This window comes from Dasypus novemcinctus, chromosome 16 (assembly GCF_030445035.2).
Source record: "Dasypus novemcinctus isolate mDasNov1 chromosome 16, mDasNov1.1.hap2, whole genome shotgun sequence".
NCBI lineage: Eukaryota > Metazoa > Chordata > Mammalia > Cingulata > Dasypodidae > Dasypus > Dasypus novemcinctus.
Genome location: NC_080688.1, coordinates 72,132,611 through 72,150,815, shown reverse-complemented (window position 1 = coordinate 72,150,815; position 18,205 = coordinate 72,132,611). Strand labels below are relative to the sequence as shown.

The window sequence follows — 18,205 nt, the reverse complement described above, 5'->3', positions numbered from 1 at the left end:
GTGTACTGAAGGTACATTTCCACCCTATCCCTGAACTCAAGAATAAAAGAAGCAAAATGAACAGTAAATTAAAATGTCCTAGGCTGTGCTTCCCCGTTCAATTTGAGATGAAAGCTTTCCATTTTGTTTGGGGATAATAGAAAAAAAATGTTGGGTTTAGAGTAACAATCCTGGGTTCAGATTTTACCAGTTGCCTGATGCTAGACCAGGATTTCTCACCCTCAGCACTATTGCTATTTTAGGCTGGATAATTATTTGTTGGGGGGGCTGTCCTGTGTAAAGTAGGATGTTCAGTAGCATCCCTGGTCTTGGCCCCCTAAGTGTCTATAACACCCCCTCCACACAAAATAGCCAAATTGTCTCCAGACACTGCCAAATGTGCCCTGGGGGGAGGGGGGTGGTGCAATTGCCCAGTTGAGAATCATGGATCTAGACAAACTTTGAACTTCTCCAAGCCATGCTTCTTTGTGTATAAAAATGAGGATAATTATATTCTCTTTATGGAGTTGCTCTAAAGGGTAAATGAGCTAATCTATTTACACAAACTTTGTAAGTTATAAACTATTATTTATGCATTAAGTCAAGTATTACTATTATTTAGTTGGTCGATCATGCTCTTTTTGAGCATGTTGTCTATGATCTGTAATATAGAGTTATGGATCCCAGATTATACTTCTATGAGGGACTGTTAAAATAGTCATGAGATGGAACAAACAGGCAGTAAGTAAGTATTCTATATTGTCAGTAATTTAATAGTTAACATTATTCCATTTCATAACCACAAGCTGGCACCTCTGCTGCCAGTTAACCCATTCCACAAAGGTCTTCTGTCAGTCCCAAGAGAAACAGGTACATGGAGTGAAGATCAGATACTCACTATCCCGACAACCAAAGAGTGTTTCTTTGTAAGAGGTCAGGAGGTCATCTCCATTTGCAAAGCATAGCGCAGGAAATAGTTCCTTGTGAGGAGAAATTAATTCCTCTCCTCCTGGTTGGAGGGTCGTATGTTCCACTTATACGGTGCTCATCATTCAGAACCTCCAGTTGCCGTGTCTGGTGCTCATGTCATCAATGTCAGGCCACCAGGGCTCCCTGCTAGACCCAAAGCACTTGGGGTTTGACTCCATGTGGGAGTCTCCCTGCATCCACCAGTTGTGCTGAGTGTAGGTCCTTGCACAGAACAGGCACTCAACAAATTTTATTGAATGACTGGATAATTATTATTTTGCTTTATCTAACAACAATAATTTTTAAAAGCACCAGATATAAGAAATCTGCATATAAATATTGAGGGAGGCTTTAATTCTGCTTCCTCATCATTTTGTTCCAAGCAGATCCTTCCCTTTTGTGGCCATCCCCAACCCCCACCCCAGAATTCTGGGAGAAATGGCTCTGAAATGTGTCATGGTCACAAGCTGAGAAGCCTGCTGTGAGGGTGGGGCAAGTTTCCTTCTTTTCGTCATCTTCCTCTTTCTCCTTCCTCTGGTGTGGGTAAGATGGCCCTTGATATGCTTTCAGTTGGGAGGTTAAAAAAGGTTAAAAATGGGCCAAGGGGCCAGTGGGTGTAGCTCAGTGGTAGAGTGCTGCTTCCCAAGTACGAGGTCCTGGGTTCAATCCCCGGTACCTCCTTTAAAAAAAAAAATTAAAGCCTTGGCTCTGGTACAGGTTTTAAGAGAGAAGCCAAATCAGATATTTGCTTTTAGAGCAATTCCCACTTTATCTCAGCAGAGCAAAAGAGTGCAGGGATTCAGGAAGGTGAGCAGAATGGCAGGTCACAATCTCACTGGAGACAGTAGACGAGGGAAACTCCAGCATTTGAAGGACAATAGATGAAAAACCAACTCTTAAGAAGGACCAGCAGTTACCTCAGCTGTAGGAAGCCCCATTTTAGCACACTGAAGATTAGTGTGGGGTTACGTGAGGGTTGGTTAGTGGTCATGATGAAGGCTACCATTTAGGGACTCTGCTACATGCTGGGAATTCTCCTAGCAAGATCCAGGGGTATGGGGAAAAGTGGAAATGGCGATCACTGGCAAAATTAGTAAAGGCAGACCATTGCTGTGGGTAAATTTGCATATGCATTGAGAACTCACCTTTAAGAAATTAATTGAGATGCCAGTCCTTTTCCCTTTTCAGGTTATTGGAAGCCCTCAAATGAACATCTAGAGTCCCAGAAGGGGAGTCATCACAAAAAAAGGATGACCCTGGCACCATAACGGGGTCTGGAGTTTGGGCTGGATGAAGGTGGGTGATGGCACTAGCACAATAAGGTTGAGAACCCAGCGGACCTGATCACCTTGGCATAATGGCACATGTTGGGAAAATAACTGAGCCTAGAAGTGGTATCTGACAGAGCTGCAGTCTAGGAGCCCAAGTGTGGGGCACTACTGTGGCCTGCAATGGAATTTGGTCAAGGACATTGCACAGATAAAAAATTCCATCTGGTGGTGGGACCTGAATTTTCAACAGTGCCACTGTGTGATGGGGCAGAAGTAAAAGTGCTAGTAGACTGATTATACTAGTTGGCTGTCCTCTAGAAAATGGGAGGTGGGCTGGCCTTTAGACTGCATAAACTTCTGGGACACATATTTTGGGGAAGAAGTTGGTCTCAAGAGACAGCTATTGGACATATATCTAATTTGGGCATATGGAGGTGTGAATGATTAATTGGAAAAATAAAAGAGATAGACTTGCATTAGTTCTTCGAGCTAGTGAAGCAAATCATATCAGTGGCACATGAAATTTCACACACTTACATACATATGCACACACAAATACACATGGTCTCACACACACACCAAAACCTGTTGAGGGAATATGGGTACAGAGTATTAAATTATTTGCCCAAGACCACAGAGGTAGGAAGTGGCAGAGCCACTATTGAAACCTAAGTTTTGTATTTCTAAACCATTGTGTGTTCAACTTTGCTATGCTGCCATAGAAGGCAGTGGTTCTCAAAAAGTGGTTCCTAGACTAATTGTATCATCATCATCTTGGGCCGTGTTAGAAATGTAAGTCCTGGAATCTCACACAGACCTCCTGAATCAGAAACTCTGAGTGTGGACCCAGCAATCTGTTTAGCAACTCCTTCTGGTGATTCCCATGTGTGCTCGCGTTTGAGAATCACTCTTCTCAGGGAAGAGATTTTTTGTCAGTAGTTTGTGACATCCTAAATTCAATCGCTAATGTGGTATGAGAGATTCACCCACTCTAATTTCCCTCAAACATTTATCTGAATAAGTAGATGTTTTTACAGCACATGTCTACCCAAAGAGGGAAACTAATTATTAGGAAACAAATAAAATAGCGCATACATTCCTCCTTTATTTTTATGTTCAGTCTAAAGTTATTTTGCAACACCTTTAATTCTATCCTATTTTTTTTTTTGGCAGTGTGACAAATGTTATGATTGCTTTTTTACCCTGTATCTTCTCCCTCTATGGAAATGTGGATAGAAATGTTTTTCTTTAGTCTACTCTGAGTCTACTCTATAGCCCAGAACCATGACTAAGATTAAAGTTGAGTTAAAGGCTCAAAGACATAGTTTGAAAATGTCCTTGCAATTTGCAATTATCATTTTATCCTGGATCCAGGCTAATTCAAAAACGTTTTCATTTGTATAATTATTTTGTTACTCCAAAGTTTGGGGAATAAAGGTATGAGAGGTCTTTGTAAAATTTTCTTTTCAAACAACAGGTAATATCTATAACTTATGCACTGTAGATATTTTTCTAAGTAAAACAATAAAAGCAAACAAACAAAAAACTACACTGAAATAAACCAATAATCCATACTTGATTCTTGATTAAAGTTATGTTTATTCAATGCTGCTTGTTCTTCTGGTGGATGACAATTGAAATACTAGATAATATTTATCTACTCTAACTATTATGTTAAATTAATTCATAACGTTCGTTCAATAACATTGTTTGCATATAGTCCTATTGCTAGGAAAGTGCTACCTAATTCATTTTTTGCACATCAAAATCCAGGAACTCGATATAATTATATTATCCTCCCTAGAAATGTTGATGGGGTCTGCTCTGCATCTCAGAGGGAAGGTGGAATGGGAACAGTGGGTGACATCATGTGCCATATGTTCAGCAATACCTATAGTGCTGAAGGCAGAATGGGCAGAGGCGAGAGTATTTATGTGACAATCTCTTCATTGTTGGGGGATGTGATGCCTTTCAAGCTCATATTTCGTTCATTTTCCAAGTATTGTATTTTCACATATGCTTTTATAAAACTAAATATTCATAAGCTCACCAGAAATTACTCCCGTCTTTGAGGGAAACCTATTATTGGAAATATTTTTTAATATTGTGAAATGTCTGGCAAAAAAAATATATGTTTTTTTTGAAGGTCAACAGGTAAAATGATTGAATTTGATGCAGAATTTTAAGAAAAATATTTCCAATGACTTATAAGATTTGTGTAAGATTTAGTTGGAATCTCTCTTATGTTTACAGGGCCAGTGGATTTGCGAAGTGAATCTTTCTTCTGTTAACTCTGCCTCAGGCTGTTTTTTACCAGCAAATTTAGTCGGCTAAAAGACTTGCCAAAGAATTAACAGGACAAAGCCCAGGAGATTCTATGCCCCAAGGGACTAAAAAAAGACTTTGGAATTCCATGCTTTAAATCCTAATCCTAGCTCTGTCACAAGAACTAAATGCCACTGTCCAAAAATTCCATTTTCTAATTTTTAAAAATTGGGATAACAATGTCAGCTCACAATCCCAGCATCAAATTAATAATGAAATCATCACCTGCAGCACCGTATATTTAGCTATCCTTCTATCAATAATGATTTAAAATGTGTTGATTCAATGTAAGGAAGAAACTCAAGGAGAGAAAAGTGCCAACAGATTTTCGGTGTGGGTTAAGTCAGCACAGAATGTATAATGCCATATTCTACGGTATAGACTATGTATACACTTGAGTCAAATTTTCACTAGACAAACACTATTCCCCTGCCCAGCTTTTCATTCAAGTGGTGATTCCTAACACCTGTGAACAAATGTGCTTAGACCTGCTAATGCTGATAAGAACTACAAATCAGTCTCCTTCACTGTTGATCTACGTACCAATGTGGTGAACCACACACTCAGTCTAACTATACACTTAATGGAAAATCAGTGGAGCTGTTAGCAAAATTTCTTAGCCTACATAGTGATAATATTAATTCAAGCACTTGAAGAAAATTCTGAAAAAGCACCTTTTTGTCCTTGGTAATGTTATGGAAGATTTTGATACACTGGTATTTTGAAGGGTTAAGTCCTCTGGCTTAATAACAATGCCGTTTATTAAACAGTCACATTAAATCTTTCCCCACAGAAGCTTAAAACTCATCAATTATCTTAAATTCTCACCTTCAATCGTTTTAAAGATTTACAATGCTAGGAGAAAATTAGACCCATCTAGCATCTTGCCACAATGTTTTCACAATGTAGGATGACTTTAGTTATCACAGGTCAAAATGGCATCTTATAAATAAATGGACTTTGAGTATGTTGTAGAGGAAGGTGTTAATATTCTTTTCCATTCTGATTAGTCTCTTTGCACCATTTACAAAAAGAATAAAAGAGATGAGCATTTATTTTTGGTTTCACAAAATTCTGCTTTGTGACTCATCCTAATATTTGTACATTTTTATAGAGCACGTTAGGCAAAGAAAGCATTGTGCTGGGAGCTGCAAGAAGAGTGATGACTGAGAGAGTGCCCTGCCTTAAAAAAGGTGTTATCCTCTAGAACATAAGCTCTGGAGGACATGGGCCTATTTGATCCACTGAGAACCTATAATAGACCTTCAATATAGAGCTGTGATGTGAAGGAATGAATGAATGAATGGTGGAGTTGAGGGAGGACTTTAATGCACACAAAAGCATGCAACTAAATCTCAAAGAGGGAGGGTGAGTATTATGCAAAGTATGGGCTAAAGATTCTAGTGGTCAGCCTCATGGTTCTAAACAAAATCACTGCTGTGTGGGTGTGAGCAGCTATGAATACCCATACTCAAAGTTGAAAAGAAATACTGAAACGTGTGGAGGCAGAAGTTTCCATACTGTCCTTGAGGATCTAGTCCAGGAGAGTCATTTGACACACACATGCTGAGAACTTGCTTTCTGTAAGGCACTTACTGGGTACCTGATAGATTCTGAGACGTGTAGCTAAGGGAGATGCTTGGCCCTGCAGGACATTTTTAGTCTTTGAGGGAAGGTAAGACAGGTTCAGAACTGCCGAAATGAATGTGCCTTTGGCTCATCTGTAACATGTGAGTGGTACAGAGGAACATCAAAGCTGTGATCCCAAGAGCTATAGTAGAACTCTTTTAAGAGATTAAACTTCTTTTTTTCACTCTCCTCCCCCCCTAGTTGTCTGCTCTCTGTGTGCATTTGCTGTGTTCTTCTGTGTCCGTTTCTGTTCTTGTCAGTGGCCCGGGAATCTGTGTTTCTTTTTCTTGCGTCATCTTGCTGCATCAGCTCTCCATGTGAGCGGCGTCACTCCTGGGCAGGCTGGATTTCCTTTTGCACTGGGTGGCTCTCGTTACAGGGTGCACTCCTTGCACGTGGGGCTCCCCTATGCAGGGGACACCCCTGCGTGGCAGGGTCCTCCTTGTGCGCATCAGCACTGCGCATGGGCCAGCTCCACATGGGTCAAGGAGGCCCGGGGTTTGAACCGTGGACCTCCCATGTGGTAGACGGACGCTCTATCCGTTGAGACAAGTCCACTTCCCAAGAGATTAAACTGGAAAACCCAAGCAGGAGAAGCATGCCATGAACATGTAATAATCCTGAAGACAGAGATTATGTAGGAATTTGCCCCACTCAGTTGTTGCAGCCACTCTAGCCTCTTTGCTTTGCCTCTGGCACATCAGGTCACCTCCCTCAGGACCTTTGCACTTGCTCTTTTCTCTGCTTGGTGCACTTTCTCCCACATATCTACATGGCTCACCCCTTCACCTCCATACAGGTTTTACTTTAATGTCATCTTCCCAGGGATGCTTCCCTAATCACTCTGTTTGATATTACTACTCTCACCCCATCTTTTCTATGCTTTCTTTTCCTCCATAGCACTAATCATCACCTGCAGTACTAAATATTTTACTTATTTGGTTATTTGTTTTTTCAGTCTCCCAAGCTAAAACATAAGCTCCATGAACACAAGAATTCTTATCTGTTTCTTTATCCAGTAGCACTTAGAATAGCACCTAACTCATATTAGGATGACCAAATATTTTGGGAATGAGTGAAAGGAAGTTGAATCAAGCATAATATATTCTACAGGTCTATAGGCCAAATACGTTCATAAAAATGGACATGTTTTTGGCAATATGCAGATAAATACATTCATATAGGGACAGGGTAGAGGGCATGTCCATTTTCCATATAGAGGGACTTCTGCTAGAGTAACTGCCTGTCTTAGTTTCCCGGCTGCTGTGACAAATACCACACACTACTGTGGGCTTAAACAACAGAAATTTTCTGGCTCACAGTTTCAGAGGCTAGAAGGCTTGCTTCCTCCTGGGGTTGGTAGTGCTCTGGCAATCCTTGAGCTCCTGGCTTTTTTTACCACTTAGCGGTGCCTCTCCTTTCTATTCCAGGTTCTGTTGACTTCCAGCTTCTGACACTCCTCCATGGCTTTCTCTCTATAAGGCCTCCAACACTAGGATCAAGACACATGATGATTCAGTTGACCACACCTTAACTAAAAAAGACATCTTTAAAGGGTCCTATTTACAATGGCATCGCACTCACAGGAATGGGATTAAGAACATGTTTTTTTTTTTTCTTTCTGGGGTACATCATTTATCCTACCCCACTGCTTTTCTCTGCAGCCCTCACTCCTGTGGAATTACTTGATAATGACTTTGGTTGAGGTTGCTGAGCATGCTCACTCAGTGCCCTGTGGGATTCTCTCTCATGCAGGCCTTCACTCTCCAGCTCTGTCACTGGGTGGTTATCAATCTCATTGGCTGTGAAGTGTTAGGGAACTTTCTGGTCTCTAATCTAAAGCTATATTCTTTCACCATCTGCCTGACCCCTGCATCTCTTTTCCCATTGATTCCAAATTCAGGAAGTGTTAAAAGGGATGCTATATATTGACTCCTTAACCCCAACAGGAAGATATCCATCAAGATGAAAGATTACACTATTGGAGGTCCTTTATATGGTCGCACCAGGCATTCTGAAGGAGTCCGGGAGAACACAATTTAATTGCACATCTTGGCTCTGCCTTTTGTGACATTTGTTGTACTTTGCAGTTTCAACACTATTTTGCATGATCTGGATTTAATGAAAAGGATGAGAACTGTGTACCAACGACCAAATCCTGGGATGCAGCAAATCAGTCAGTGGAATGGACACTCGAGCACCCACCAGACTATGGCGAATAGTCCTAGCATGGTGGGCCCCAGAAAGGCTTCCAAGATCTGTTGACATGCACACAATTGAAACAACATGGCCGCACTCTAGCTGACTGAAAATGAAGAGCAGCAGAGAGAGTAATATGTTGCTTAGGAATCTGGCATGAGGCAAAGGCTTTGAGAAGATCAAATCTACAATACATGTGAAGACAGAGCAGCCCCGGAAGAAATTAAAATATGGAAGAAATGAGAGACAAACTTGTCTACAGTACAATTCTAGAATACTGAGGAGAATTGCTCAAAAGTTTATTGTGACTTAGCTAAGAAATAAACACAAACATTAGTCTTTAGCAGCTTATATTTGTAGAAACATACAACTTATATGTACTCTGTGGAAGGCTGAAAGAGCACAGGATATAATTTGTCATTAACTAAAAATGGATAGAAAAATCACATCATTAAAATTTAGGTATCTAAAATTTGCTTGGAAAATTGAACTTGCTAGAAAGAATGCCTATATTGTTTTGTTATTGTGACTATTCATGTGGCCTATAGTGTAATGATTTGTAACTTTTAAAATTCTGAAATTAAGGAGCAAACTTTTTTTAAGTCCTAATACGTGCAACAACATGATGAACCTTGAAGAGGTCCTGTTGAGTGAGATAAGCCAGACACAAAAGGACAAAGATTGCACACTATCACTCATATGAAATAATTAGAATAAGGAAATTCATATGGTCAGAAACTAGAATATAGGTTACCAGGGAACAGGGTGGGGGTAGGGAATGGAGAGTTAATGTTTAATTGGTACAGAATTTCTGTTCGAGGTGATTTAAAAAAAGTTTTGGTAATGGATGTTTGTGATGGTAGCAAAGCATTGTGAATGCAATTAAAACTACCAACTTATATATTCAAATGTGGTTAAAAGGGGAAGGTTAAGTTGCATCTATGTTCCTAGAATTAAAATTATGGAACAAAAAAAAACATAGGAATGTGCAGCACAGTGATCCCTAATGTAAACTATGGATTAGGTGTTAATAGTACAATGATAATAATATTATTTCATCAGGTATAACAAATGTACCACACTAATGTAAAGTGTTAATAAAAGGGTCGTATATAGTAATTGTATTTTCTGCATAATTTTTCTGTAAACTTATAACTTTTGTAATAAATATACTAAAAGTTAAAAAGCAAAAATTTAATATATCCATTTTGATTATTAATTATCAAATTATTGGTTATGTGTTAATGAAATTATAATAATTATAATTTAATTAGAAATCGAAAGTAGGGATTTGTTGAGAATTGTCCTTGTGCAGGATACCATGGTAGACATTGGAACACTGAAGAACTCTAGAACTCTCTCTGCCCTCAAGAGGCTTAGAATCTAATTGAGAAGGTAAGAGCAATACATGAATATATAAACTGCAAGAGCTTATATTGAAAGTAAATGAATTTATCTCACACATTGCTGGTGTGAGTAAAATTGATAAAAACCACTTTGGAAAATTGGCAGGGTTTACCAAAACAAAAATATGCCTATCTGTTGCTCAGCAATTCTAGACATATAATAGTTATATTCTAGGTACACACTCAAGAGGAATAAGTGCATTTGTGCACCAAAAGACATGTAGAGAATGTTCAAAGCAGTTTTGTTCATAACCCAAATAGTATTTAATAGGGGGGAGGGGTTCAATTGAATAAATAAACTGCTGTATATCTATACAATGGAGTACTATACAGCAATAATAAAGAATGCCATATTCCTACATGCAACCTCATGGATAAATCTCACAGACATAATGATGAGTGAAAGAAGCCAGAAGTAAATGGATACTTGATTGTTGCAAGTTCAAGAATAGGCAAAACTAATCTATGGTGATCAAAGTCAAAGAGGGGGGAATGGATGTGTCTCAAGCAGTTGGGTGCCCACCTCCCACATGGGAGTTCCTGGGTTTTGTTCTGGTGCCTCCTAAAGACAATGAGCAGACACAACAAGCAGACACAATGAGCAGGCAGACAAGGGAGCCATTGGCGGGGTGGGGAGTAAAAGACATTGGGTATCAGTTGTGAAGTGGAAGGAGGGAGCTTTCTGGGCTAGTAGAAATGTTCTGTATCTTCATCTGAGTGGTGGTAACACTGGCATATGTATATATGTAAAAATTCATTGAGCTGTACAATCAATATTTTTATTTTTTACTACGTATGTTATACAACAATTGTTTATTTTTAAGGTTTTTTTTTGACATAAATGATTTCAGGAGAGGGAATAATTGGGAAGGTCAAGAAGTCAGAGAAGACTTCAGTGTGGAGGTAAGAAACGAGCTGGAATTGATGGAAAGGTAGGAATTATTCAAGAGAACTGCAAGAGGGAGACTGGTTCAAGCAAAAGAAAAGATGTGAGCACAAGTACAGTGGCGCAGATGCTCACAAAGTTTGGCAACTTTGCTTGACTCCCAAACAACCATCTTCCTTTCCACCCAGAATAGAAGTCTTGTGGGTTGGGTCGGATTTGCTTCATCTCAGCTCCAAGGGTATAGGCTTTCACTGGTTTGAGCCTAAACTAGGTATTACATAGTATTCTCTCTGCCACAATGATTGATTGGATCAAGGGTGGGTGAATCCCAAGATGGTACAGCCAGTGCTCAACTAAACATTTTAGTGTCAAGGTTTGGGGAACCTACAACTATTTCCTCCAGGAAGCAAACAACAAGCTTAAAGCCTCAGATGCCGCTGGTGGTAGCCATTTTGGGACCACAAGGGAGTTAGCCTGACATACTAAGTTAGGCAGAGCTGAGAGAAATGCAGAGAATTGGTGCAGCAGCCCTAACTTACGGCACTAGACATTTTAGATTTTCACGCCCTTTATTGCTTAACTCTATTTGAACTGATTTTTTAAAAAAATTGCTTTGTAACCCAAGTAACTTTCCTGTTAACCTATACACAGCATCTCTTGAATAGTTCTTCTATTTTCTACAGCCATGGCTCAGATTCTCTTAATCTCTGGTCAAAAGAACCAGAATAGCTTTCGAACTGATCTCTTCCTTGAGTTTCTTCTTAGCCTCATCCTTCTTCCATAGTGTTTCCAGAATGACTTTCCCAGGCATATCTGATCACTGCTGCTATATGCATGGCCCTAATGATTCATGCATTGTGAATAAAGGCCAGTGGGTTCAAATCTGTCAACTGAGTTTTAACACTTTTGCCCTATAATTGCTAAAAGCCTCTAACGAAATCCTTACCCTCCAGCCTTCCAGCATTTGCTGGAATTAATACCTCAGCTTGGAAAGCCTCCCTCTCTTTTCTTTTATCCTTGATGGGAGCACCACTTTCCTGATCTAGCTCAAGCCTCATCTCTTCTTAGAAGGTTTCTTAAATTTCTCCAGCTGATAACAATTTCTCCTTGTGTTAGTCTCATGGGTTCAGTCTGCCAGGAGTCAGAGTGATTTACCTATGTCTGGTTTACCACTAGACTGTGAGTGCTGAGAGGTCAGGGGCCTTGATTTTTCATCTTGAATTCCTCATCACACCTTGCATACTGCTCTTCATAAAAAAAAACAAACCCACTCCATAAAAGTATGTTGTGTGACTAATTGGCTTTAGGGAAGGAGATGGAGATAAACTTGGAGAGGTAAGTGGTGGGCCAGTCTTCGAAGGACTGGAAAAGCCAAGATAAGGATATTAAGCTCAATCTGTTTCATTGCACTTTTAAGTGAAATTTTCCCTCATGGTTTTCCAAAATTTCTTCTATTCTTTCTACAGCATTTATCCTCTTTCCTACGCTATCCATCCTTTTGCATTTTTCTCCATCTCCTTTTTTTTTGAGGTGGGAGAACAGGGCTAAACTAGGATGCAGTTTGGGAAGATACAGAATGAGAACCTGATTCATTTTTGTTTGTTTTTTTTCACTTCTCTATTATGCTCCCAGGATATGCTTCACAGATACCCTCACTAGGAAAGCATTGAGGCCTGTCTCCTAAAGCAGAGGCTGTAAGCATGTTTTATGTTAACCCAGTACCCACATACTATACCATACATACACTTGAAATAAGGGTTTCATAAACCAAAACTTACTCTTAATTCATGCAATGAATTATAGCATTTTCTATGCTATGCTCTTCAAACAAATTAACAACTGGATTTCATAGCCATTTCCAAACACAAAATGGATTTCATAAAACACACCAAAGGTAAGATAAGAACTATGATTAGTAGTAAGATTTTGACAGTGTTCTTTCATAGTTTGTAACAAAAGTCTCAGGACAATGCAAGATGTGGGTGGAGGCTTGATGTATGGGACCCCTGTATGATGTTATGTATATTTGCTTTGTAAGTTCACAACTTTTACTACACATTTGTTTATGTATGTTCATATATAAATGATATAAAGATAATAATTGGATTGGTTAGGGGAAAAATACTTTGTTTAGTAGTAATATTTTGACAATGCTCTATAATCATTAGATAAAAAGGTTTAAAAACAGTGCAAGTTATGGGTGATAGGGTGAGATGTTATATATGTTTGTTTGATGTTGTATGTGTTTGTTTTGTAAGTTCACAACCATTACACATTTATTGTTTATGTATGTTTATGTATGAGTGATATATTTTAATAAATTAAAAAAAAAAAGGATTTCATAACCACTAAAGGGTTGAGACCCACAGTTCAAAACCATAACACTAAAGTGTATACATAATTGCTAGATCACAATTATTGGATGAGCACTATGCAAAGTGCTTTTGTTAGTATCATTATATTTAATTTGCCGTAATAATACTCTGACAGATTATTAAACCCATTTTATAGATGAGAGAACTGAGGCTTGGGGTTAAAAGGAATTGCCCAAGTCATACAGCCAATAAATGGTAGACCTGAGATTTAAACACAGGTAGACCATGCTTCTACTTACAGGGCAATGATATAAGCCATGGCTTTAGGTCACTGCCAACTGGGAAAGATCTATATATGCTGCACTTTTTTTTTTTTAAGATTTTAAAAATTTATTTCTCTCCCCTTCTCCACACCCCTGCCCCCCAGTTGTCTGCTCTATGTGTCCATTCACTGTGCATTCCTCTGTGACTGCTTCTATCCTTAGCAGCGGCACCGGGAATCTATGTTTCTTTTTCTTGTGTCATCTTGTTGTGTCAGCTCTCCATGTGTGCAGCACCATTCCTGGGCGGGCTGCACTTTTCTTTCGTGCTGGGCGGCTCTCCCTACCGGGTGCACTTCTTGCACATGGGGCTCCCCTACGCGGGGACACCCCTGTGTGGCATGGCACTCCTTGTGCGCATCAGCACTGCGCATGGGCCAGCTCCACACGGGTCAAGGAGGCCCGGGGTTTGAACCGCGAACCTCCCGGGTGGTAGGTGGACACCCTATCCATTGGGTCAAGTCCACTTCCTTATATGCTGCACTTTAAACTTGTAAACAAGGAAGGACAAGACCAACAGGCTACAAATAAAATGCTCAAAATCACTTCATCATTGCTTCTCTGAAACTTTATTCCTGCCCTATTCTTCAATCCTCAAGTCTCTCAAAAAAATGACCAGATCCTAAGAAAACACTCAAACTGTAAAAGTAAAAACAATTTTATGATTAGAAGGAAATCTTCTAGAAGGTTAGAACAAAATTTTTTGCCTCTTACTTAAATTACGGTGTTTTCGTTTTTGCCTTAACTCCCCCCCCCTCCGCCGCCAAAGTTTTAAAAGTAGGTAAGGAAATCTGTTTCTGGGGTGTCGGTGATACGGGGCAGCATCTTCTTTCCACAGTGAAGCCCGGGGCATCTGTCCTGTTTGCCTGCAGCCACAGCCTCCGTCCCTTCCCTTCCTGGCCTTTGCCGCTGCTGCTGCCACCAACACGAACAAGAAGAAGCCGTTCCTGGGCGTGCCTGTGCCGCTTGGCTACCTGCTGGGGCTGGGCTGGGGTGCCACTGGCTTCACCACCCGGTCAGACATTGGGCCTGCCCGGGATGCAAATGACCCTGTGGATGACCAGCATGCACCCCCCGGGCACGAGGACTATTGGGGACCAGATGAAGAAAACCAGACTGCGGACGATGATGATGAGGATCTGAACGACACCAACTACAATGAGTTTAACGGCTACGCTGGGAGCCTCTTCTCAAGTGGATGCTATGAGAAAGACGAGGAGGAAGCAGATGCTATTTATGCAGCTCTGGATAAAAGAATGGATGAAAGAAGAAAAGAGAAGGAGGTATCGGGAATTGAACCCAGCACTTCATATGTGGGAAGCAGGTGCTCAACCACTGAGCCACAGCCACTGTCCTCTATGTGTATCTTTGTCAGGTTACTTCCAAGTAAATTGGGCATGATGCCTCCCTCTAGTATCCCATCTCCTTTGTGGCCACGGTGCCTTTTCCACATCCAAAAAAACCAACCACAATTCTCTGTCACCTAATATCCATTTCACATTCACATTTCTCATCTTGTCCCTTGAACGTCATTAAGCTGCAGTTTTCCAAATCAGGATACAATCAGAGATTACTCATCCTATAATCTCTCTATTTTATTTTTTTAAATTGTCTTTCTAAAAAAAAAGATAAATGGATCACACAAAACGTTGCATTTGAAAACATAAGAGGGGGAAGCGGCTGTGGCTCAATCAGTTGGGCTCCCGTCTACCATATGGGAGGCCCTGGGTTTGCGTCCTGGGGCCTCCTTGTGAAAGCAGGCTTGCCCTCATGCTGCAGAGAGTCGCCAGCCTGCAAGTGCCTCAGAAAGCCGACTCAGTAAAGTGACACTACAAAAAGGGGGACAAGCAAAAAAAAAAAAAAAACCCAACAAAATACACAGAAGAGTGGACAGTGAATGGACACAGAGAGCAGACAGCAAGTAAGCTGCAAGTGCGGGGAGAATAAAAAAAAATGTAAGAGTTTCCCATGTATCCCTCTCCCCACCCTCTATAATCTCTCTTGTGTCTTTTAATTGAAACAACCCCCTTCCCCTTCCCTTCTTTTTTTTTTTTTTTGTTTAAACATGTTTCATGACATTGGCTTTTTAAAAAAATTATAAATTTTATTAATATGTATTAATAAAGCATACAATTAAAAATAAATAAATAAAAGTAGGTAAAATAAAAATTCTCACCAAGGATTATGACTCAGGCCACCATCCTCAACATCTTGTAATTACAGTTTCTGCATGGACCCCACTGTCATACAATTATTTGTTTATTATGTTCTCTGTTTTCTCCATGTATTCCTATTTGAAAGGTGAAGATCTCCAAGTATTCCAATTGAAAGGAGCTACACTGACTAGCATTTAAGTGATTGTGGAACTGAACCAAATCATTTCTCCAAGAATTATCCAGAAAATCAAGCAATTTGTGGGATTAAGTTGTATGACAACAGATTGAGGAAAGCGGATTTGGCTCACCTGATAGAGTGTTCGCCTACCACATGGGAGGTCCAGGGTTCAAACCCAGGGCCTCCTGACTTGTGTGGAGCTGGCCCATGTGCAATGCTGATGAGTGCAAGAAGTGCCGTGCTACGTAGGGGTGTTTCCCCTGCATCGGGTAGCCCCACATGCAAGGAATACGTCCCATAAGGAGAGCCACCCCACATGAAAAAATTGTAGCCTGCCCAGGAGTGGTGCCACACACATGGAGAGTTGACACAGCAAGATAACGCAACAAAAAAGAGACGCAGTTTCCCAGTGCCACTGACAAGAATACAAGCAGACACAGAAGAACACACAGCGAATGGACACAGAGAGCAGACAAGTGGTAGTGGAGGGGGCGGATGGGAGAGAAATACAAAAAAGCAAAACAGATTGAGGTTCAGAATAATAAACCTTCCTTATTATGCCTAGGTTTGTAACAAGTTAAAATGTTACAATAGTGAAGCAATACAATGACAGCATTTTTAAATTTTCTTCATAAGAATTAGGAGTCTCTCTCTATGGTTTGGTAAATTAAGGCAATTATGCTGGTTCTATCTTGAAGGTCTAGAATTTAGGTGAGAGGGGCCAGTGGCCTGCTGCAAATCAAACTGAATATTCACAAGCAATATTTGCGGGGTTGATTTCTGATGTGCATTGAGGGTAAAGGCTGTAGCTGCTGGGTTATTGTTAGATCCTTGGTCCTTGTCAGCACTGAAAGAGTGCAGACAAGATGTTGGAGTGAGATAGCGAACTGTTCTCCAACCCTTTGGTGCCAGATGGCCATGTTGTAGACGATGCTCACTCCTGCCACCAATAAAACTCACCAATGAAGACTTCAGGAGGCTTCTCATGACCCCAAGGGCAGCACCCACCTCTGCAACACCCTCTAAGTCAGTCACCACGAGATGCCAAGGGAGTACAATGAGGATGAAGACCCAGCTGTGCAAAGAAGGAAAAAGAAAAGTTATTTATACCAAGCTCTGCCAACAAAAAATTGAAAGACAGCGGGAGCTAGCAGAGAAGTACCGGGACCATGCCAAGGAACAGAGAGATGGGGTGAACAAAGATTATGAGGAAACTGAACTCATCAGTACCACAGTTAACTACAGAGCTGTGGGCCCCACTGCTGAGGTGGACAAATCAGCTGCAGAGAAGAGAAGACAGTTGATCTGGGAGTCCAAATTCTTGGGTGGTGATATGGAACACACCCATTCGGTGAAAGGCTTGGATTTTGCTCTGCTTCAGAAGGTACGAGCTGAGATTGCCAGCAAAGAAAAAGAGGAGGAAGAACTGATGGAAAAACCCCAAAAGGAAACCAAGAAAGATGAAGATCCTGAGAACAAGATTGAATTTAAAACATGCCTGGGCCGCAATGTTTATCGTATACTCTTCAAGAGCCAAGCATATGAGAGGAACGAGCTGTTCCTGCCGGGTCTCATGGCCTACGTGGTGGACTTGGATGATGAGTTTGCCAACACAGACATCCCCACCACTCTTATTTGCAGCAAGGCTGATTGCCCCACCATGGAGGCCCAGACCACACTGACCACAAATGACATTGTCATCAGTAAGCTCACCCAGATCCTTTCCTACCTGAGGCAGGGTACCCGCAACAAGAAGCTCAAGAAGAAAGATAAAGGGAAGTTGGAAGAGAAGAAACCTCTTGAGGCTGACATAAACATTTTTGAAGACATTGGCGATTATGTGCCCTCCACGACCAAGACACCTCAGGACAAGAAGCAAGAGAGATATCCGGAACGGGAGCGAGATCAGGAGCGGGATAGAGATCTTGACAGAGAGCGGGAGTGATAACGAGATCGGGAGCTGGAGTGGGGCCGGGAGAGAGAGGTGGAGAAGAAGAGGCATAGCTACTTTGAGAAGCCCAAAGTGGACGATGAGCCAATGGATGTTGACAAAGGACCTGGGTCTGCTGGCTGGGAAGGCACTGAATCACTGAAGAAGCCTGAGGACAAGAAATAGCTGGGAGATTTCTTTAATGGATGACATGGCTGTGGACAGTGATGAGGAAGAGGACTATAGCAAAATGGACCAGGATAAAAGAAGGGTTCCTTAGGCCGCTGGGACTTTGATACCCAGGAGGAATACAGTGAGTATATGAACAACAAGGAGGCTTTGCCCAAGGTTGCATTCCAGTATGGCATCAAGATGTCTGAAGGGCGGAAAACCAGGCACTTCAAAGAAACCAATGACAAGGCAGAACTTGATCGCCAGTGGAAGAAGATTAGTGCAATCATTGAGAAAAGGAAGAAGATGGAAGCTGATGGGGTTGAAGTCAAAAGACCAAAATACTAGTCTCCAGTTCCAACTCCAAGAAGAATCTTCACAAAGATGTATTCCCCACTACTTTCTCTCAACAATTCCCAGAAAGGCTGCAAAGTGTTTTTGTGAATGTGTATAAAATTGTGTTGTATAATC

The 18,205-nt window shown here is 40.9% G+C and overlaps 1 pseudogene; it reads left to right on the top strand.

The window, feature by feature from the left end:
• Positions 1–16,499: 16,499 nt before the first annotated feature.
• Positions 16,500–18,205, top strand: LOC101427126 (protein Red pseudogene; annotated as a pseudogene).